This window comes from Pelophylax lessonae, assembly GCF_965119305.1.
Source record: "Pelophylax lessonae genome assembly, chromosome: 7".
NCBI classification, from domain to species: domain Eukaryota; kingdom Metazoa; phylum Chordata; class Amphibia; order Anura; family Ranidae; genus Pelophylax; species Pelophylax lessonae.
Window position 1 is genome coordinate 173491818 of NC_138774.1, and position 22997 is coordinate 173514814.

Sequence of the window (22997 nt, forward strand, 5' to 3'; positions counted from 1 at the left end):
TGCACAGCTGCACCAGATTCTGAGTGCTCCAGTTTTAGTAAATCTATCCCTGTGCTGTTAACTATTTTTCATTACATCCTGTAGCTCATAGTCTCCAGTCTTGTAGAGCACCACCACATTTAAAAAAGCAAACAGATAAAGGTGATTTATGTGAAAAAATAATACATAAAAATCAACTGTGTATTTACATGATATAAATGATTGAAAATGCAGATTTGACTTGTGGAAAAAGTAAGTACACTCCTACATTTTCTGCCACTTCAAATGCCACGTGAAATTAGAATCAGGTGTTCCAGATTAGGTGCCAGTTATTACGACTTCTTTAGGAAGTATTTCAACCTCAAATATCTAGGACCTAATGTTCCTAATGCTGCTTACATGTGTGAAGTCCTCATGTCAAGATCAAGAGTTTTCCAAGGCCCACAGAAAGAAGGTTGTTGATGCAAGGGATTTAAAAAGATCAGCAAAGTATTTAAAACCAAACATTCCCCTGTAAGTAAAATAATCTACAAGTGGTGTAGATTTCAAACAACTGACTGGCTCAGCAAATTTTGACCAGGAACTGAACATTTGAGGCTAAAAAAAGACTCCAAGAACTCCACAATTTCTTTGTAGAATTTGCAGGTGACACTTGCAACAGTTGCTTCTTCATTTAGAAAAAGATTATAACAATTTAACCTGCATGGGAGTTGTGGCATGAAAAAGCCTTTGAAGTTTAAAAACAACATTAGGCCTCCCCTCCTCAATCATTACAAGAAAACGTCAAGAGAAGGGTGCACCGACCTTGTGCATTACCACTAAAAAGGTTTATTAAAGTCAAAGAAGGTAGCGTACAATATAAGATATGTACAAGCATGTAGGAAATAGGGACTGCTCGCTTCCAGGACAATTCTCTACTGCTGGATAACGTGATGGCGTCCTCACAACCTTGTATGGCTTACGCGTTTCAAGGGAGGACCCTCTTCCTCAGAGCCAAAGTTGCCAATGACCCACCATACACTCTCAGGAAGTTATATAGCCAGTATGCACCGCCCACACCACCCCCATTTCCATGTGGCATATTTATATACTGTATTTAGATTTGATTAGCTCTGTAGATAATTAGTACTGATCCTTTTTTTTTCTTCATGATCCTGCTCATTACAATACTTAGGGGTACATTTATAAAGCAGTGAATGTGATATTCATCAAATGTTCACTGAAGAGCAATCTTCCTGGTAGATGTGGTTTAAATTAGAATGATTGATTCATCTGCAGTGAATGTTTGGTGAATGTCACACTCGCTGCTTTAAAAAAAAAAATGGCCTTTAGTGAGTTATCTATGTGAAAACTGGTGAGAGGTATCCATAAATGTCATTATTTATTTTGCCTTTATCTAGCTATCAATTTTGAAAGGGAGAAAGATTTTGATGCTTTGTGATCCTGCAGTAAATAGTTGGGAAATATCAATATTATATCATTGAAGATGCCTCCTGAACAAATCCCTGCAATAAATCAGCAGAAAGCCATTGCACTTTGGACTTGTCCATTTTCAACCCGTCTGTTTCTCAGACAAAAAACAGATGGATCACTAAATGACATAATGAATAGCACACTATGTGATTGCTTCAGTACGAATCATAATGTCTTTAAACTTTTTCCATTTTATTCTCCTTGTTAGCAGAAATTGGCAGTACCCAGATACGCTCCAATTGCTAATTTTCAAAGGGAGACTTTTAAGGCAGAACAGTCTGCCATGAATTAGAAAGCAGGAAGACTGAAAGTTAGGAAATATGGCCTTAGATATGCTTACTTTGTTAAAGCATGAGAAATTACAGATCATGATTGTTTTAAATCTCTTCAATGCTATGGGTTTAATCTCCCCTACCCATGTTGATAGGAGCCAATTTTAGGATTTTTTTTTTATAGAAAAGATAATTTGTTGACAAGTATTGCGATTTGTTTTTTTTTTTTTTTTTTTTAATGAACCAAAGTTGTATAGTTTCCTAGTGAAGACAGGTATAACAGAACTAGTTAAACTGTAGAAGTATTTGATAATTACTTTACATAATTATAATTTGTCACTCTGCTAACAATTTTTTTTAAAATCAGATCATCTATATTGAAAATCTTTTACACACATTTACAGTGTAAAACTCACAACTAACGGCTTGCTTACAGAAAATTCAATAAAAGTGATGTATCTAGCTTCCACAGGGATTAAATTCAATATCATACCCAGAGAAGAAGCACATAAAACATATCTGAGAAATATATCTCCATGTATTACACCAATAGTGCTGTTCGTTACTATCCTAGACCTTAGTTTAACCTGTACTTTTTTAAGGAGAATCACTTGCATTCTCATCTTCCCCAGATACTTCCAACCACCCTAACCATAAAAGAGCATGCTTCTTAAAAGCGCCACATCTTTAATAAGTTATTTTCACATATGAGATTAGTCATTCAGTTTGTCAATCTAGCCCATGAGGGTGCTATGCCCTACGTCCTGTGAATAAAGATTTGGAAATTGCAAGGGAGGTGTACAAATCCAAAGTGGAAGAGTAAAGTATTCTAATAGGCAAGTAAGGAGGTACACTGAGCTGTACCCAAAAAGACTTGATTAATTTCTTGAAGCACTTCAACCCAATATCTTATGAGTTTAGGGAATTTCCATAGGAGGTGAATCAGGTCACATCATGGATCTTTGCGTTCAGCACATGTTGGAGAGTCATATTGTCAGGACCTTAGATCTGAATCAGCAACCTCTTGTGTCTGGTAGTATTACTTCTTGCTGAGTCACCTGAGATGCTGGACAGCTCCCTGCCTGATTAGACAACCTTGCCGTGTGTCTTGTTTCTCTTGAAACTTGAATCCTTTGCTCTTCCCTTGAACTTACTATTTAAGCCATGCCTTTGCACTTCCTGTTTGCCAGATAATTTTGCTCTCAAGTCTGTTGCTGTCTATATTTTTGCTACCACTCGTTACTGACCTTTGGCTTGTTTACTGACTACAGTTCTGTTTGATCCCTACCTGCTGTTTCTGCTACTGGAGCCTGTCTTTCTAACTTCCTGAGGTTCCGAGGTTGAAGAAAACTACATTGCTGTTGCAGACAAAAGGTGTAATAATTTGCTATAGCAAGGGCAGCATCAGCAAGTGCTCATTCTAAATATGTTATTTATGTGGGCAGCTTAAAAGGGTATTCTTGAAGACAGTGTCTCTTTAACCACCATTCTAACACTAATAATATAACACAACACCTTACACTTAACTTTTCCCAACACTTTTTTAACCCTAAATATAACTCCAAAATTGAAATTATACCTTTAATCTCTGTCATTAACAGTACCTACAGTAAACCACTCAGCTACATACTCACCACATCCTGTGCCATGACCCAACAGGCCACATCTTCACAGTTGTGCTTATAGCTCTGCAGCAAAAAAACCTGCCAAGCCGCCATCAGCAAAATCTACTAATCTTCTTGATTTAATATCCTGCTAACTTTTTTTTACAGTCTTTAATATATCAAGTAGCTATATGCAATTATGAAAAGAAGGAAAAGTGATTCTAAAGGCAGAATTATTTTTATCCTAATGCATTCTATGCATTAGGATAAAAAACCTTCAGTGTGCAGCAGCCCCCTCAGCCCCCCCTAAAACTTACCGGAGCCCCATCTCGATACAGCGATGTGCACAAATGCCTCGGCCATCTGGGACTCTCCCTCCTGATTGGCTGAGACACAGCAGTGGTGCCATTGGCTCCTGCTTCTGTCAATCAAAGTCAGTTAGTCAATGAGGAGATGGGGGGGGGGCCTGGACACACAATGCTGGATCTCTACACCGGTGCCCCCATAGTGAGGTTCTTGCTGTTGGGGCACTCTAAAGGAGGAGAGGACAGGAGCACCGGCGAGGGACCCAAGAAGAGGAGGATCCAGGCTGCTCTGTGCAAAACCAACTGCACAGAGCAGGTAAGAATAACAATTGTTACTTTAAGCATTTATTAATGAATTAAAATTTAGTTTAACAACAAAATGTGTAAGTTGATGAACAAATGATGTTACCCCACTTGCTACTGTTGCACCCTACAGGTAGGTGCTAGGTAAAATATATAGTGGGCCTTGTCTGCCTAACAGCAGGGCTGTGATTTGTTAGGTCGGGTGTCAGGACTTCCAGATGTGCCTGCTGAGGGGAGAAGTATCCCCACTGGCTCCTGTGAGAGGTTTCTCATAGGGCAGAGTGGGAAGCCTAATCAGGGGACACATCCTAGCTTGTAACTACCCCAGAAGGCATATTAGGCTGCAATTTCTGGGAGTGGGTATAAGTTTGGGGGAAGTGCGTGACAGGTTGTCTTTGGCGGGGGTGCGGCTCCCTTTCCTCCTGTCTGAGGAAGGTGGATGTCTCGGGGTGTCGCCTGAGTATCCAGAGAGTGCTGAGTTGAGCTGAGGGGATCCAGTGTGCCGAGAGCCTATGGAGAGAGAGAGAGGGGTCCAGTCCCAGAAAAGCCTACACAGGTCGTGAGTACTGAGGATTGCCCCTGGGGGTTCGCCTTAAGTTAGAGGGGACCACTCTGGAAGAGGTTCTGGGATCCAGTGTCAGCTAGCTGTAAAGGGGGTACCTAGGTTGAGGACCCTGAAGTTGTAAAGGGGGTGCCGGCAGTCTTGGCCCTGAATTGTATAGAGAGTGTCAGTAAAGCGACAGTTACACACAGTTCTACAATATACTACCTCAAGCTGTACAAAGCGGGGGCAGTATTTAGTGACTTCCACAGCGCATCAGTGTCAGGAGTTCTACAGCTCTCAGTCTTGGATCTACAGTACTTTAAGTCGGGGATTCAACACTTCTTCGGTTATAAAGAGTGTTCTCAGAGTCAGTGAACATTGGCTGGCACCGGCTGGCGTCAAGGAAGCGCCAACGGGCATTTTTCAATAATAAAGTCCCACATGTAATTAGTTCAAGCCTCAAGGAGTACCGTATCCCACTCATTCCCTTCTCCCATCCCTTTTAAATTAAATAAAAACCACAAACAAAGATGCCGGAGTTGTCACTGCTTCAGTTATCACACCCAGGGCCACAGCTTACATGGGCTGGAGGGAGTACCACTTCTAATGGCAAACCCACATCAGGCCACAGGCCTGGATACCTTGCTACACTACTGTAGTAACTCCCTCTCTAATAAATTCAAGGGGTAACCATACTAATCTCCCACCTTGTCAAATTTCAATTGCTAGCAGAATAAAGGGAGAAGTAGAGAAGATACCTCTTCATTAAAATATTACTCTAAAACTCCAGTATGCTCAGCCCACTAACAAACCCTTGACTTGGCGATTGAAGAATTTCCTTCTCAAAAAACTAACCACCAGTGACACAATATGCTGCCCTTCTAACCTACCTTTTCAACAGCACCAACAAAGTTGTCACTCCACTGCAATATGGGAAGTCCAAAGATACAGTCTCAATAAATTAGGAACTCGGCTGAGAAAAGAATGGTAGTCAACCACAAACTAGCTACTCAAACATATAGACCATCTTGATTTGCAGCATAAAACCTTGAAAACAATAGATCTATTACAAACTGTTATCACAAGAGAGGAACTGCAATTGCACATGCTTTATAAACTCAAATGTGTAGCCTCTAAATGCAAGAGAACTTGGGTATGTGTAGTAGCCTCTTAGCCTGATCCCTCAGGGAACAGCGATCCTCTCATTACATCGGCCATATAACATATTCATACAAAAAAAGATAAAGACCCAGGGCCTGACAGTCTTGGCACCCTTTAAAAATGAAAGACAGTCTTGAGGCATCCCATTCTAAAATGTAAAAACTATTCTAATAGTTTTATATTATGCAGCAACATCCACACATAGGATGTCCAATGTTAGTAGACTGAGGCAATATCTGCCCTCACTAATCCATATAGACTAAACTGGCTTCATCTTTTCCAGAGAAGCTACAGGTAATACAATGCACACCATCACTGGATCCATCATTCCATTCCAACCCCACAAGATGCTCCTTTCCACCAACACTGAAAAGGCATTTGATTGAGTGGCTTGGCTGGTTACCCTTAAAACACCTAAATACATAAACTTAACTCTTCATGGTACTCAAAGAACAATGGCCCTATACTGTTTGTTACCTCTGTAATGCTTTACTGGCAAATCTTTACCAAAAATTTAAATGCAATAAGAAAATGTTTGCAAACTCTTTGTCATTATTTTATGAATGGCCACTAAAATGTGGTGCAAATATTGTGCCTTAAAATGTAAAATTAAAAATAAATGGTTTAAAAAATATATTGATCTGTCGAAAACTCATTAAAAAAAAAAACACTGACTTATGCATGGTGATATTGAATATTTTTATCACTATAAGCATATCACTTGTATTCCATAACTGTATGTTAACATGCACATCGTTCAATGATGAAAGGTATTTCATAAGCAACAAAACTTGTATTCAGTATTTTTTTGAAGACTCAATTTTCCCTGAACAAAAGATTGACACTCATATGAATTAAACTACAGTGGTTTTCCACACTACAGAAGTACACTGAAGACGGCCCTGGGAGTGAGTAAGCAGGTAATACCGACATGGCCTGCAGGCAGGGATCCAGACTCTCTGGGTCTCTGGGATTAAGGAGGCAGGTGCACTGGGGTCAGGATGCTGCACTGAAATTGGCCTTGGGATTTATCTGTGCATTTGCCTCTGTTTGGTGGAGACTGAAAGTCATTACTTTGTGACAGGCACCAACCAGGCTAAGTAAAATAATGTGCTTTCTGTATCCTCCCTGGTGGGCAAGCGTCCGCATTACAAAACTACCAATAAAACTGACACTAATTGGCCGCTCGGATGATGGGTCCTGAAAATTCAGAGGAAAACGTCTGCACATTAAGATCTCAGTGGCAGATTCACCCATCCTCGGAAAGTTTAAAGTCTGGAGCTCATGATGTCATGCCCTGAAAAATCTGCTGCAGCATGTGTTGAGAATATCTAGTTTAACTCCTCATTTACCATCTGTTCGTCTGTCTTATGTATATATAATAATTTTATTTAAAAAAAAAATTACTTGGCCTGCATTCAAACCTATGTGCTGAAGTGACTAGTGTGCAATTTTTGTATAATTATAAAGTATTTTGGGGGGCCGTTCTCCCTGCCATGTGCACTCAAATAGCTGTTTGCTGAAGTTGGAAGCACAGTGGGGGAGATTTACTAAAACTGGCGCACTCAAAATCTGGTGCAGCTGTGCATGGTAGCCAATCAAACTTCAGTTTGTTCAATTACGCTTTGGCAATAAAACCTGGAAGCTGATTGGTTTGCACGTTCCAGTTTTAGTAAATAATCCCCATCATCACTGCATACCACACTTTGCTAGATCAAGAAGAGTATTGTCAGTTTACATACAGTGGGAAGGTATGGTAAACCACATTAAGAGGGTAAAGTTTGAACAAGGAATTCTTATGTAAGGTTAGAAATAAACCACACAAATTCTAGAAAGTAACTGCAATAGACAATGGGTACTAAGCTTTGGATTTTGTCTCTTTCTCTGTTAGAGAGATTTTTTATTACTTCCTCTCCTCAGTGGGAACAAAAACAGCAATAAAAACCCAACAATGGCTTTAACTCTTTTCTGTCCTATCCAAGAATGGCTGGGGTTTATATACATATTTTATGCCAAATTACCCACCTGACCTCCGGAAGATTTTCTCCACCTTCATAATCAGGCCATTTTTTGCGATAAGGCACTGCATTACTTTAACTGACAATTACGCAGTCGTGTGACACAGTACCAATTAATACTTATGTAATTTTCCCCACAAATGGAGCTTTCTTTGGGGGTATTTGATCACCACTGCAGTTTTTTTTATTTTTTTTGCACTATAAACAAAAAAACAACAAATTTGAAGAAAAAAAAAACAATATTTTTTACTTTCTGCTATAAAACATATCTAATAAAATAATTTCAAAATGTAAATGCTTTCATAAATTTAGACCAATATGTATTCTGCTAAATGTTTTTGGGGAAAAAAATCCAATAAGTTTTTATTGATTGGTTTACTTAAACATTAAAGCATCTACAAACTATGGGATATATTTATGGAATTTTTATTTATTTATTTTTATTATACTAGTAATGGCAGCGATCAGCGACTTATAGCAGGCCTGCAATATTGTGGTGGACAATTGGACACTGACTGACACTTTTGACACTTTGCTGGAACAAGTGACCCTAATACAGTGATCAGTGCTAAACATATGCACTGTCACTGTACTAATGACACTGGCTGGGAAGGGGTTAAACATATAGGGTGGTCAAAGGGTTAACTGTGTGCCTAACCACTGTTTTAAACACCTGTTAACAGCGTGGTGCTTTCCTTAAGGGAAGAAATGGATTCTAGTCCCTGCTTTGCAGGAACACAGAATCTATTCCTTCCCCCCTGTCAAAACAGCGATCAGCCTTGTTTAGATAGGCAGATCCCCATTTTGTGTGTATTACCGATGATCGGCGGGTGCTGGGGAACATCGAGTGCTCAGCACCCGTAGATCGGCTTCTGCTGTGAATATTCACAGCAGAAGTGGGCCACTGGCGGCACACGCGCACCCCCTGCAAACAGAAGAAGAGAATCACTTATATATACGTGATTCTGCACAGGAGAGCTGCCCTGTGGCGGGGGCGGACAGAAAGTGGTTAATAAAATAAAAGAGAGTTTGACAAAAACAAAACACCTCTGCAGTTAGGCTTTGATGGAAGCAGCTATTCTTTGACTTGTGCTGCATATTAGTCCGGCAGTAAAGCTAAATCTGTTCACCGGGGTTCATAGAAAATGTTCTTTTAACCTAGTGAATGTTTACTCAACTTAGTGAATAAAGTGTTTACTTGGAATATCCAGTGATGAGTGTTTATCTTTTAAATTAACAGTATTGCTTGCACATTATTGGATGATTGAAGTAAACACATTTTTACCCTATGCACTAAGGTTTGCACATTATTGGATGATTGAAGTAAACACATTTTTACCCTATGCACTAAGGTTTGCACATTATTGGATGATTGAAGTAAACACATTTTTACCCTATGCACTAAGGTTTGCACATTATTGGAGGATTGAGATAAACACATTTTTACCCTATGCACTAAGGTTTGCACATTATTGGATGATTGAAGTAAACACATTTTTACCCTATGCACTAAGGTATGCACATTATTGGATGTTCGAAGTATACACATTTTTACCCTATGCACTAAGGTTTGCACATTATTGGAGGATTGAAATAAACACATTTTTACCCTATGCACTAAGGTTTGTGAACATTTCGTTTCTCTTCTCCTTCAGTAAATCAACTTTCTCAAGTCACCCTGGAACTAGTATGATACACTTTTGTACAGGAATGGCTGCTTCTATTACAGCCATATCAAAGATGCATATTTTGCCCTATAAAAGACTTCCTTTATGTACAGTAAGGCCTCTTGTACACTGCAGTTTAAAAAAGCTCCGTACATCTTTTTTTTTTTTACAGAGTTAAAATTAGGGATTGACCGATTATCGGCAAAGCCGATATATCAAAGGCTGATGTGCACTTTCCCTGATATATCGGAATTGGCCACCAAGGTGACCGATATTGCTGAAATTTCAGAAAAGTGCATGTACCGGAGTGATGCCTGCAGCTAGAGGCATAACCCTGGTACCGGCGTCCACAGACAACGGACAGCTGTCTTGTAATGACAACCGATGCGGCTGAGAAGCTGCTCGGCTGTCATTACACGGAGTGGGAGGGGATGTTCCCCAAAAGTGCCTTTGAAAACGCCTTTTGCAGGACGAAACGCGTCAGTCACGCTAAGCCCCCATGCAGTCACGCTATTCGAGCCGCGGCCAATGATTTTATTATGCCTGTGTCAAGCAGCTAAATTGTGAGTTTTTTACCTTTTATTTCAATAAAAGACTTGAATGTACTTCACTATGTGCGCCCCCATTTGTCTTATTGGAGGTCATCCCCTGTGTGCACCTGGGGTCCAGTGAGGTTCGCCGGATCCATAGTCTATGTTTATCCGGAGTGTCTGTGGTCGATAGGAGAGGAGTTCCGTTGCAGTTTTGTCCCTGACGGTGGATATCGCATGCCTGTTTGACCTTCCGTAACAGGGGGTCCAACTGTCCGGTAAGGTTACATCCTTATTGTTTATGTGATCTCTGCCTGAAACTCTACTTGCAAGATTGATGTGGGATTCACAGTCATATTCCCAACATCTGAAATCTCCCTCCTATGGACTTATGGACTTTGGTTCACCTTCATATTATTTAGCTATCTATTTAGTGGCGCTGTACCATCTTTACATATTTCTTGGGTTTGATATACTTTGTACTAGCAGCCTTTAGTTTCATCTTTTTTGTGCGCAGCTTTCTTCCCCTTTACTATTTTAAATGTACAAAAATATCGGCCCATATCAGCTGATTCCGATACGCGATGACCAAAATATCGGTATCGGCAATGAAAAAACGATACCGGTCAATCACTAGCTAAAATACAGCCCATTCATTGTAATGTGCCTATGCACACAGGCACGTAAATGAGTGGCATGCATTCTTCATTAAAAAAAAAATAGAAAAATCTGCATTTTTGGGTAGTAATTTACGCCTCATGCGCGCAAGTGTGCGCAAATATGTGCAAATGCGCACAGATATATGCAAAGGGCCATTTACATAATGCACAAAAAAAGAACATGAGAATACTTTTTTGCGCATTTTTGCAAAAAATGCACGCATGCCCGCGAAATTACAGGAACGCACATGCACGAAAATACGTGCAAATACATAAAAAAACTGATTAAAAAGTAGATGCTCAAACAGGAGTATTGTGTGCAAGAGACCTAATGCTGATAAATCATGAGAACAGACAGAAAGAGAACTGACAGGTTTATTTTATATAAAGTAAAACCTTGGATTAAAGAAGGTACCAAAATTTGGTAGGAGATTAAAAAGAAATAAAATCTCAAATTAACATAATAAACAAAATTGAAATGAAAAATTGCTATAATTACATATAGGACAAACACACTGTTAATAATTTGCTTTTGTACAGTTAATGGCTTCTAAAGTTGGATGTATTCTCAAACTGCTTGGCAAGAAAAAAAGAAAACTATGTACAGATGGCACACCAGCCATTACTTTACACAAGATGTTTTCAAATGTATGGACAGATGCTGGGGTCTCTTTTGGAGAAGGATGGCATGCTGGGAATTCATAAACAATCCAAATTCAACGTCTTGATACTAAAAGCATCCGGGAAAACCTTTCCTTTATCAGGTGATGGCAGGTGTCTGTTACTGCAGATGCCAAGTACAGGCAATATATGCTAATCTAAAATACTGGTTATCTTATAATAACAGGCTTTCATCCAAAATCTCTTTTTTCTTTGATTAGTATTGGAAATGATTTATCAATTGCTGCAAAGGCTATAAAGCAGGATATAATTTACGTCCGGTATCTATGAAACTGTTTTATCCAAGGTATTATATCATAAAAACCTTTGTGCGGTGAAGCTGACATACATGTTATTATCTTATTGTGCAATTTACCAAAATTTGAGAGACTACCTGATTAATTCATTCAATTTTTATTCAGTCAGGCAGGTAACTGAACTCCATATTTGTTTATAGATCTAACGAAACGCGTATGTCAGACTGTAACATTTATGACCAGCTTTTTATGAAGAATGATCAAGCACAGATCTATGGCCTAGTTACACAGGCTTAGACTTGGGGCATTGTGGCTTCAGGGCATCCCAATCAGTAGGCCCAGAGATCCGGTCCTAAGATACATTATCTGCATAGTGACATAAATCTTAACCACTTGCCGACCACCAGCAGCACATATATTGTGGCAGGTCGGCTCTGTCCCGTGAAACTATGTAACTGTACGTCGCTTTGTGGGACCATGAATGGGGGCGCGCACATGCGCCCATTCACCACAGGGGGAATCAATCAGTGGGTCCGGCAGACGCAATTGCTGCTGGGCACTCGCGATCACTACCTATGGAGATCGAACGGCAGATCCCTGTTCTGTCACTAATGAACACAGAGAGTTCCTCTTATTTAGGAATACAGGTCCCTGTGTTCATTCAGTAAATACATCCCCCCACAGTTAGAAAGCACCCCCTAGGGACATATGTAACCCTTTGATTGCCCCTGGTGTTAACCCCTTCCCTGCCAGTGTCATTAGTACAGTAACAGTGTATATTTTTAGCACTGATTACTGTAGTAATGTCACTGGTCCCCTCAAAAGTGTCAAAAATGTCAGTTAGGTGTCCGATCTGGCGCAATGTCGCAGTCCCGCTAAAAATCGCTGATCGCCGCCATTACTAGTAAAATAAATAAATAAAAATGACATAAATCTTTCCCCTAGTTTGTAGACACGATAACTTTTGTGCAAACCAATGATTATATGCTTATTGGGATTTTTTTTTTTACCAAAAATATGTGGCAGAATGCAACTTAGCCTAAAATTATGAAAAAATTAGATTTAAAAAAAAAAAAAATTAATTGGGAATGTTACATAGTAAAAAGTAAAAAATATTGTTTCTTTTTTTTTTCAGAATTGTCGCTCTTTTTTTGTTTAAAGTGCAAAAAAAATAAATAAATAAAAAATCGCAGAGGGGATCAAATACCACCAAACAAAAGCTCTACTTGTGGGGAAAAAAAGGACAGCAATTTTATTTCGGTACAGTGCCGCAAGACTGCGCAATTGTCAGTTAAAATAACGCAGTGCCGTATCGCAAAAAATGGTCTGGTCATTAAGGGGGAAAACCGTCTGGTCCAGAAGTGGCTAAGCAATATACTATATATTGGTACAAACTACATACATCCTACAATAAATTAAATGTACAGTATGCAAGCCCCAGTTGACACTATAATCCACATGTGAATACCCCAGGAACTGCACCACATTCCTGTGCAATTCACATGCGATTCAGTGCGGTGCAATTAGTGCCCATTCATTTTGAATGGGCTCAAATCACACTGCATCGCACCAAAGAAGTGCAGGCACCTTATTTAGGGCCATACTGCAACCGCATCACATGGTCATTTTGTACTATGCGATTGGGTGTGGGAAAACTGCACTACATTTGTGAACCTTTTGGGGTGTTGCTAACTTTGTATTGCCATCCACAGTGGATCCGAAACACAGTGTGATTGCAATGCGGTGCAGAGGTTGCTGCGTTTCCCACCCCACGCATGTGTGAACCTAGGCTAACTGTTGAAAACAATATTGAAAGTAATAAAATTGATCCAACTTGTACAAAGATGAGGAAAACAAGTACATTAATTGCATAGTATCTTATGATTTAAACAGACTCAGGCCAAATATCACTCTAGATCACAGGTGTCAAACACAAGGCCTGCGGGCCGAATCCGGCCCTCCAGGCCATTTCATGTGGCCCTTGCACCTCTCCTGCAGCTGCAGGAGAGCTTCAGCCCTCTTCTGGTCTTCCTCCAAACCCTGTACTTTATGCTTTTCAGCAATGCCTTCAGCTTTTTCCCAGCAGCAGCAGCACAAGATAAGGGGGTGCACTGTGATGTAAGGGAGGGGGGGGACTCAATTTCTGATGGTGGAGAGGCTCTTGACGTCTTATGTAAGAGTAGGGGATGCTCTGGACTTCAGTCTTACAGATACAACTGGCCCTTTTGAGGGCAATAATAATGCTGATGCATAAATAAAGGTAAAGGGAGCGCTGATAAAGCTGAAAAATAAAGCTGCAACTAAATCTGATTAACCAGTGAGGATAAATAAGTGTATAAATGAATAAATAAAAATATTCAATAATGCTGATGCAGCCCGCGATTAAATTGAGTTTGACACCCCTGCTCTATATCATCCAAGGATGATTTTTTCAAACAAGATTTCATCTTTAGATTGTAAGAAAGTTGTGCACTGTGAATTGAACATTTTACAGTTTTTTATGGAAATATCACAGTTGTACAAGACCTTCTGTCTGGTGGGCCTGGAGAAATAAATCTTAATATAAAGAGGCCTAAACTTTCCCACACTGTCTTAAAGAAATCAAACATAGAACATAACTGGATATTGAAGGCAACAGCAACACTTTGTTTAAGCATATTCTACAAGTGTTGATGCATCCTTTCCAATACCTCATTTACAATGAAATATACAAAAAATATGGTAGTCTCTTTCCCTTGAGAGCAAGCAGTAGGCAAAGGATACTGTAACAATGTTTGCCTATCTTCTTTAACAATTGAGGCCAATCTAATAGTTACACCTGTAGCTAATTTAGTTACATCAAAATTTAAATTGCAATAAAATGAAATGTTTTTACATTTTGTATAAAACCTGAGTATTGTTCTTCTTTTGGCAGTTTGGTGGCATTTTATTGTTGTTTTTATAATGGCTAGTAAAAATTTGTCTCCAGGGTACGACCTCCAAAGAGGATTAGCAAAAAATATATTTTCCATTACCTGCTATTAATCAGCCACAATTTGAATAAAGATATCTACATATTTTCATGATTGTTACCTCTTGCCAAGGGGATCCATTCGTTAATACTTCTTTGTGCCTTAAGATGAGTTGGAGAACCTAAATAAATAAAATAAACAATGTTTTAGACTTTACCTGTGCTAAAGATTAAAGTAGAGCACACAAGGTGGGGGGGGGGGGACAGAATCCATGGCTATGCTGTTGTACTTTCTTATAACTGCGGGAAGACCTGACATGATAATTGCAGATCAGACGAGTCTGTTGCACTGTATTTATCTTTTATCTTCCCATCCTTTTCTTGGTCTCAAACAATGTCAAATTATTATTAGCAAATTATTTTTTTTCTATTTCAGCCTCCTAACATGCAGCTCTTGCTGATTTAAATATTATGACCCATTGCACCCCATGAATTAGAAAATTCCTGTTATTTATGATGATAACACATTTTAGGAGAGCTTTGTGCTTAGGAAGTCTTACCCATCTGTCTTTCTAACTGTTAGAGAAAAGGAAGGACAAAAAAATAAAGTCATGCAAACAGATCAGGACGTTTCTGATACAGGCACCAAAATGCATTTTTTAGAGTTTAATGGGAGCCTTCATCATGAAGAATTCCAGCACTGCCATGCCCTTCTTCCATGTATAGACTCCTCACAGTAATAGGAATTTCTATGTTACTGTGCCCACATCCTAAATTCCATAAACTTAACAAACAAATGTGTAGACAATAAAGGGCACATGTACAAAAATTGTGGTAATCATCAACATAATTAAAAAATTACTTTATTAAATTCAGATAAAAATGATATGTGACCATTTCATACATCTTGCATCCCTACAATCTGCCAATTACAAGGCTTATATATCAATTGTACATAATTCCTATTAAAAGTTGACCGGGTCCACATGAAAAAACTCAACGTGTTTTGAACACTTGTCTTCTGCAGGAGAACATCTGAACAATATCTGAAACATAATGTGCATTATAAGACTATAATTCAGCCAATTAAGTGAACATAATGGCTCTCATACTAAATTTGTTCACTATGATTAAGACTGAATATGATGGTAACAACATGTATGTCAAAAAGTTTGTATGAAAGCCAATATGATAATAAAAGTGGTCAACCCAACCCAGACCCCTTTTTGATTCTGGTAGAGAATGAACATCGAAGACTCATGAGCTCATTTTAAATTGCCTATTGCCATTTGTTACACTATGTGTTGTACTATGTATGCTGCACATTGTAACAGGCAAGTGAAAATGTGGCTGATCATTTTTACTGACTAACTGAATATAATTTACGGTGTAAGCTTTCAAGAATACACGGCATCCACATCAGGTATAGATTTATTATGATGAAAACATGAAGCAGTGCCTGACCAGCATAACTTGGTATCCTTAAAACTTTTCACCACAAAAAGTATTCGGTTAGCCACAAAAGGTATACCCCTGCATAGTCATTCTACAAGATTGTGGTTAGGATTCCTAATAATTGGAACCTGGGAAAAGAAAACTCAAGCTGAAGAAACTGACCAGGAATCCAACCTTTTATTTGCTTTAAACATGATACAAATGCTACAAGTCAGTGGTGGCATTGCTAAAAAGGCTGCCAGTCTGTCCCTAAGGAATCACTCCCTCTTTAGCCAATTGCAGCAGGATGTTGCTCTGTTGCTGGCCTGAATGCAGCTGAGCCTCAATTGCGAGTGATTGGAAGGACATCTCACTGTCTCAACTTCAGGATTGCTAGAGACAAAGACGCCAATCTGATATCAGAACAAACATTAGGTGTACAATAATAACCTAAAATGATAATAACATTTTTTTTTTTAAAATAAAAAATGGTATTTCGCAGAGCAACCCCAGGTGGCACTGCAGGCACACTTCCAAGCCAGGCTGTGTGCATCCATAGGCACACACAGCACCGCTCCCCCTTCCCCCCCTTTCCCGCTGTCTCATCACAGGATTTGACTAACAGCAGCTCCAACTGCTCTCAGAGTCTGTGAGACAAGGCAGAGAGGAGAGCACAGCTGCAGCCGGGGACAGTCCTGGATCCTGAGAGGCTCTAGTAAGTGTTAAGGGATGGGTGGGAAAAGTTAGTAGGGCGTTTTTTACCCTAAAGCAGGGAATGCATTAGGGTAAAACCAATTAAAGGAGTTGTAAAGGCACAAGGTTTTTTTTTTTATCTTAATGTATTGTATGCATTAAGATAAAAAGCCTTCTTTGTGTAGCAGATGCCCCAGCACCCCCTAATACTTACCTGAGCCCCATCTCTATCAAGCAATGTCCATGAGTCCTTTGACCATCTGGGACTCTCCCTCCTGATTGGCTGAGACACAGCAGCGGCACCTTTGGCCCCCACTGCTGTCAATCAAAGTCAGTTAGCTAATCAGGAGAGGGGGGGCAGCTCCATATCTGAATGGACACACAGTGCTGCAGCTCAGGTCAGGTGCCCCCATAGCAAGCTGCTTGCCGTGGGGGCACTCAACAGGAGGGAGAGGCCAGGTGCACTGAAGAGGGAACCGAGAAGAGGAGGATCCGGACTGCTCTGTGCAAAACTACTGCACAGAGGAGGTAAGTATAACATGTTTGTTATTTTTTTTTTTTTAAACACAAGACTTTACAATCACTTTAACCTTTAGAACCTCTTTAACATCCATTTCACTATAACAAATCTGAATTTGTCTGATAATCACATTAGCAATTATATTAAGACCATATTTCAACATCTATTGATACCTGCAGCCAGCTAAACCACATAGGTGTAGCTGGTATATTCCTATTTTCCATGCACAATCAATGACCATTTTTATGCACTATGCCTCATAAATAACTGCTGATACGTGCTATCCGCTGTAATTAGGTAGGCATTTCAGAAAGTCTAGGCTGACTTGACAGCCTTCTGTCTTCTTGCAAGAGAAAAAATTAGGCCATTGACCTTCAGGTTTGACAAGCAGTTTTGTGAGAAGAGACTGTAGCATTTATGTTAGAAAATCACTGCTATCTGTCATTGGTTTTTACCTAGAAGAACTGGAAAGGTTTCACTCAGCATGAGTTAATGTGAGCAGTGCAGGGGTTAAAAATATACAATTGGCTTCACGCTGTTTTGATGACCTCCCCCTAAGCTTTCTCACGCTTTTCCACCCTCTGTGAGAAACAGCCTCCCCTACTGCATCTGTCATTGTGTTGGGAATGTAGATTGGTGCATTGTGCCAGTCAGTGGATGCTGTATACAAAAAGGTACGGCTTGATGAGTAGGTCACTGACTTGACTCTCTCCTCAAGTGGGCTCTAGAACATAGATTTTGCAGTCAATTTCTCCTGCATGACAATTAATACTTCTGGCATTTTAAACATATGGATAGCAGGTAGGAACATATGCAAAAGTCAAATGTGACAAACAGCTCTCCTGAGGATATATCATGGAATCCGTGATAAAGATGAAGATGTAGAACAAAGGTTTTATACAAAAATATATATATAGGAAAAACATGCTAAGTTTGTAAATGTGACCAACGGTATCTCAGGGTCTTATGGCAAATGCTTGTAGTTAGCCTGCCACTCATTGATGAAATCAAAAAGGGGCCCATAGTAGTCTGATATTCCCATCCTTCCAAAGCAATACAGAAGAAGGAAAAGGGAAAACAAGATTAGGTAATATGGACAAAAAGATATATATTGTCTTTCTTTGGATTCTTTTGACCAAGATGCAATATAAGCTGACCCACAGTATAAATTAGTCATACCTTACCTTTTGATTGATTGATTCATAAACTGACTGATTTGGCAAGTCTATTCGCATAGGAGAAAGTAAGAAGTTGCCTATCATATCTGATAGTATAGGTTAAAAGCTATCCTAATTGATTACCTTGAGACACTAATACATACATTAAAGAAAAACCTAATAAAAGAGAGTCAGCGGGAGTTTTGAATTGTATCTGACGTTATGAGTTTTTATGCAAAATTAAGGTGGGCCTTACAATAAAATGCAAAGATTGCTTATGTGGCTGCCCCATCCCCATCCCCTGCTGTCACAACGCTGCATTACAGAAGTTAAAACAACTTGGAGAGAAAATCGTAAAAAATCCTTACCTTACTCTTAGACTTGCAGAGGACTCGCTTGAATGACATGATGTCAATGGATCTTTTTGCAGGATCCTTGGGAAGTTGAGAATCAAATCCCATGAGAACATGCTCCCAGACAGTGCTGTATAATCTTTTCACAAGAACGGAGACTCTAAGCTTTTGGAAAATCCCTTTGAGATGTCCAGTAAGGTCAGTACTGGGAAGTGGCCATAACCCAGGTCTATGGTGATTATTTTTAATGAGATTTCTCTCAATGTGTTTTTTTTTCTTTTTATAATGCAGTGTTTTGTCAAGAAAGGGTGGGGGGGGGGGCACCAGAGAATGTGCAATAGAGTGTGCCAATTACTAGTGTTGTCAGTGATATTTTTGGCATGGCATTGGAAAGGTAGGCCACTAGAGTAAAGGCAATGTATGGGGGATAATTTTTTCGTGTTTTTTTTTTTCTTACAACAGGTATACCATAAAAAAAATTGCTGAGTTGTATAAATATCACAAAATATGATGTCACTGGATGCTTTTGAATAGGTTTTATGCCAGTGGTATAATTCCACACTTACATAAGCATGTTGAAAAGGGGTTTTGAAGGTTACATGGCTCAACAGGACATTTAAAAAGCAGCCTTTTATATATTCCTAACAATGTTAACTTTGGGGTGGTGTGAATCAGCAGTGGAAGAATTAGCTGATATGTTTCATTTTACATTTTGAAGTAACTGCTGGAGTATAATTCACTGTAGCATTCAGCTGCTGCACTGAAAAGCTACAGCAATTCATTTAAATGTTTTAAATCAGTATTTTTCCTGAAGCTGAGCACTTTTAACTTGTTCAACAACCCATCTGCCTCAGCTAAACTTAGGCCCCGCATAGGCTCGGCAGGGAGGTTGAATCAAAAATGGGTATTGCAATATGTATTATATTTTGCTTTTCCTGCTTTCTTTTATTAATTTGGCACTCTACTGTTTAGAATGTGTGAATATAAGGGAGGTGAGATTGAAATTCCACGTTATAACTCCAGTCTTTTGCAACCATATTTAGCTTTTTTAACACATGACAGATGACTAGAGTGAGAATAGTGGCATGTTCACCACTTTATTAGTAATTGGATTAGACCATTTTTAGAAAAGATCATTGCACTATCTGTATTAAGTGGTGGCTTACTGTGTGTTATATTTTCACAAAATGCCATTAAAAAGGGCAAACTAAACAAAATAACAGGATTTAACTTTTATTCTGCAAAAAATATTGAGCATTTTCAATAGCTGGTTCATTATTTTATTTTTTTAAAATCAAGAAACAAGTTTATTGAGATGCCTACAATCAGTACAAGATGTCAGGTGCATACAAAACAATACAAACACATCGGAGGGTTGCAAAATTAACCATCATGCAAACATATAATACTTTTTGTGCTCCCATTTTCCACAAGTACAAACAAGTGCAGTTCTACCGTAGTAGCCTTTCCAGCACCAGATTTATAGGGGCCAAACCCAGGGTAGCAAGCCAGTTACCCCATAGTTTTTCAAATTTAAGAGGGGAACCCCTATGCTGATAGATAAGCATTTCAAGTCGCATTGTATTACCCATTTTTTTAAGCCACATTTTGTGTGTGGATGGTTCAGGTGAGATCCAGTGAACTAATAGGAGTCTACGTGCCTGAAATAAGGCTCTTGCCACCGCCTCCCTCAGACATCTGTCCTGAGTGACCATATCAAGTATACCCAATATACACTGTTTGGGGTCCAATGAGACCGAGATATTTAAGGCTGTATTAACCCTGGTCACTACTTTGGACCAATATCAGTGCAATTTAGGGCATCTCCACATCAGGTGAATCAGGTCGCCAGTCTCCCCCCCTACATATACAACATAATGCATTGGGACGTAAACCCATGGAGTAATGTTTAAGTAGAGTGTAATGAACTCTGAGAAGGATACTCTTTGAGAAATATTCAAGGAGCATATCCTAACCGTTTCTAATGCTTCCTCCCACTGTTCCCCTGTAACTTCACCCACGTCCATTTCCCATTCATCACACGAAGTATTGGGAAATCTCTCTAAGTACACCCCCAAAAGGGTGGCATAACAACTAGATATAAACCCCTATGTTGTAACCGTCTATTGCATTAGTGTGAATATTGGCAGAGGGGAAAGCTCTATGCTCTCCAGAGCTGTTTGGGCCTTCACAGGGTGTTACGATTGCAAATAGTAGAATTTCATATTCAGAGGGATATTAAATCTGGTCTGCATTTGGGTAAAAGATAAAAGTTTGCCAAAGATGTGATGGATATGTGTCACCCCCAGGGCTCGCCACCTGGCTGCACATTGTAATTTGAGGAGCTCAGAATAAGTTAGATTATTCCATATCCGACTGTATTTAGTAAAGCCAGTCACCCTTTGTAACTGCTTGTTTTTATCCCATATTTTCTGAATAAGTCGTTACGTAGGTAACAGTTTATTCGGCTTGGCAAACAACTGCGCCTCCAGACCCTCCCCTAAAGTTGATGACCCACTATACTGAAGCATAACACGTAGTGCTGAGTTCAACGGTACATCAGCCAACCAACCCACCAGGTGTTGTAGTTGAGAAGCTATGCATTACAGCCAAGGGTTAGGGAGGGCGAGCCCCCCCATCCTTGGATATTTGAAGTTGTTCCAATTTTACCCTTGCCACCCCTCCCTCCCATATTAAATCCCTGAAGATGGAGTTAATCACCCGGAATATTTTTAATGGGTAGTTATGTAAGTGATAGAGCAGCTGTGGCATCAGAATAATTTTAACTAAATTTGCAACAGAGAGTCACAGCCTCTTCCAGACCTTAACCCTAAATTTCACCAATAATGGAAGAACGTTAAGTCTGCAGAATTCCAGCGAAACTGGCGAGATCACCACCTGCAAGTACTTAAACAAGGTCACAACCAGTACAGGGCAGAAGCCGCTCACTAGCAGGTTCACCACTCGGTCTAACGGCAATAGGGCAGATTTGGTCCAATTAATTGTTAACCCTGAATACCGCCCAAAGTCCATGATAATGGCCATGGTTTCTTTCAGGGAGGAGTCGGAATCTCCAAGTAGCAAGAGCATATCATCCGCATACAGTCGAATTTTCTCCTGTATAGCGCCATAGTTGAACCCCACTATTTGTTAATTATTATGTATACAAACAACCAACGGTTCAATCACCAAAGCGAATAAGAGTGGGCAGATGGGGCACCCCTGTCTAGTACCCCTTTCCAGATGGAAACTATTGGACTGCCTCCCTCCCTCCCGGATAGATGCCTGGGGGTCACTATATAACAGACGTATCCAAGATATAAATGTGGGGCCAAACCCAAACCTCTGTAAGACCGCCCACCAATATACCCACTCAACACTGTCAAATGCCTTGTTGGCATCCAGAGACAGAAGAATTCCCTGACCCTCAATGTCCGCTGGAGTCTGCATATTAACATGTAGCCTCCGCAGGTTGACAGCAGTAGATTTATTGGGCATAAAGCCCGCCTGATCATCATGTATGATAGCACTTGCAACCTTATTCAATCTTCTAGCAATTATTTTCACCAGAAAATTGATATTCACTTGGAGAAGAGAGATATGCCGGTATGAATTAGGTTCAGTTGCCGGCTTATCTGGCTTAAGTAGCAGTACAATACTGGCTCTTGACATAGAATCAGGCAGTCATTGTCTATCCCAAGCTTTATTAAAAACCTCCAATAGTTTGGGTAGTAGCGTGTCTGAATAGCCAGCCAGGATTCAACAAATTCAGTCGGGGTCTCTGTCCTCCACTTTTTCAGGCAGGCCCACAATGCACACATTGTTGCGTCTAAGCCTATTTTCGATGTCATCCATTTTATCTATAACCTAGCGTACAAGCCGTGCAGTATTGCGGGAATCAGTCAGCAGGGGTGGGAGTTTGTCCTCCAAGTCAATAACGCAACTTTCCACAGCCATGGTCTGCTCTCGGATCTTTTGCAAGTCCTGCCGTAGGAGAGCCATCTCCTCTGTTAAACCTCCCAAGCGATCATTCACAGAGTTAACCGACGCTGTGCATGTGTGTGCAGCCTGTAATATTTGTCTCAGCGTGGGTTGATTGTCACCCCCCTGCACATCTCCACGAGGCTCGGACTGATCAAAGTCCATCAGGGCCAAATCAGCTATCCCCTCTCCCTGGACAGTCTCAATCCCCTCACATGCAGATACACACATGTCACTCTCCCTCTCCTCCTCATCCACTGTCGGCAGGTGTTGCAGTTTCTTGGCATACAGGATAATATCGCCATCACTCTCCTTACCTGGAGGGCGAGAGAGTTTACTTTTGGTGCCCGTGTCCTTAGTTTTTTCTGCACCTCTCAGGCTCCTGTGCGGCGTGGTTACTCCAACGGCATTTTGGATTTCCTGGGCCACGGCATCCTCCCTGTTCTTTCCCCCTCTAGTCATGGTAGCAAGTGTGTG

At 40.1% G+C, this 22997-nt stretch overlaps 1 protein-coding gene across 1 annotated transcript in view; it reads right to left on the bottom strand.

Moving 5' to 3' along the window:
- NEXMIF (neurite extension and migration factor) overlaps window positions 1–22997 on the bottom strand; it is a 480173-nt gene that overhangs the window by 183761 nt on the left and 273415 nt on the right. Inside the window, exon 3 of the mRNA XM_082262772.1 lies at window positions 14505–14564. The gene's annotated coding sequence lies outside the window, so the exon portion shown is untranslated. The remainder of the gene's footprint in view (window positions 1–14504; window positions 14565–22997) is intronic.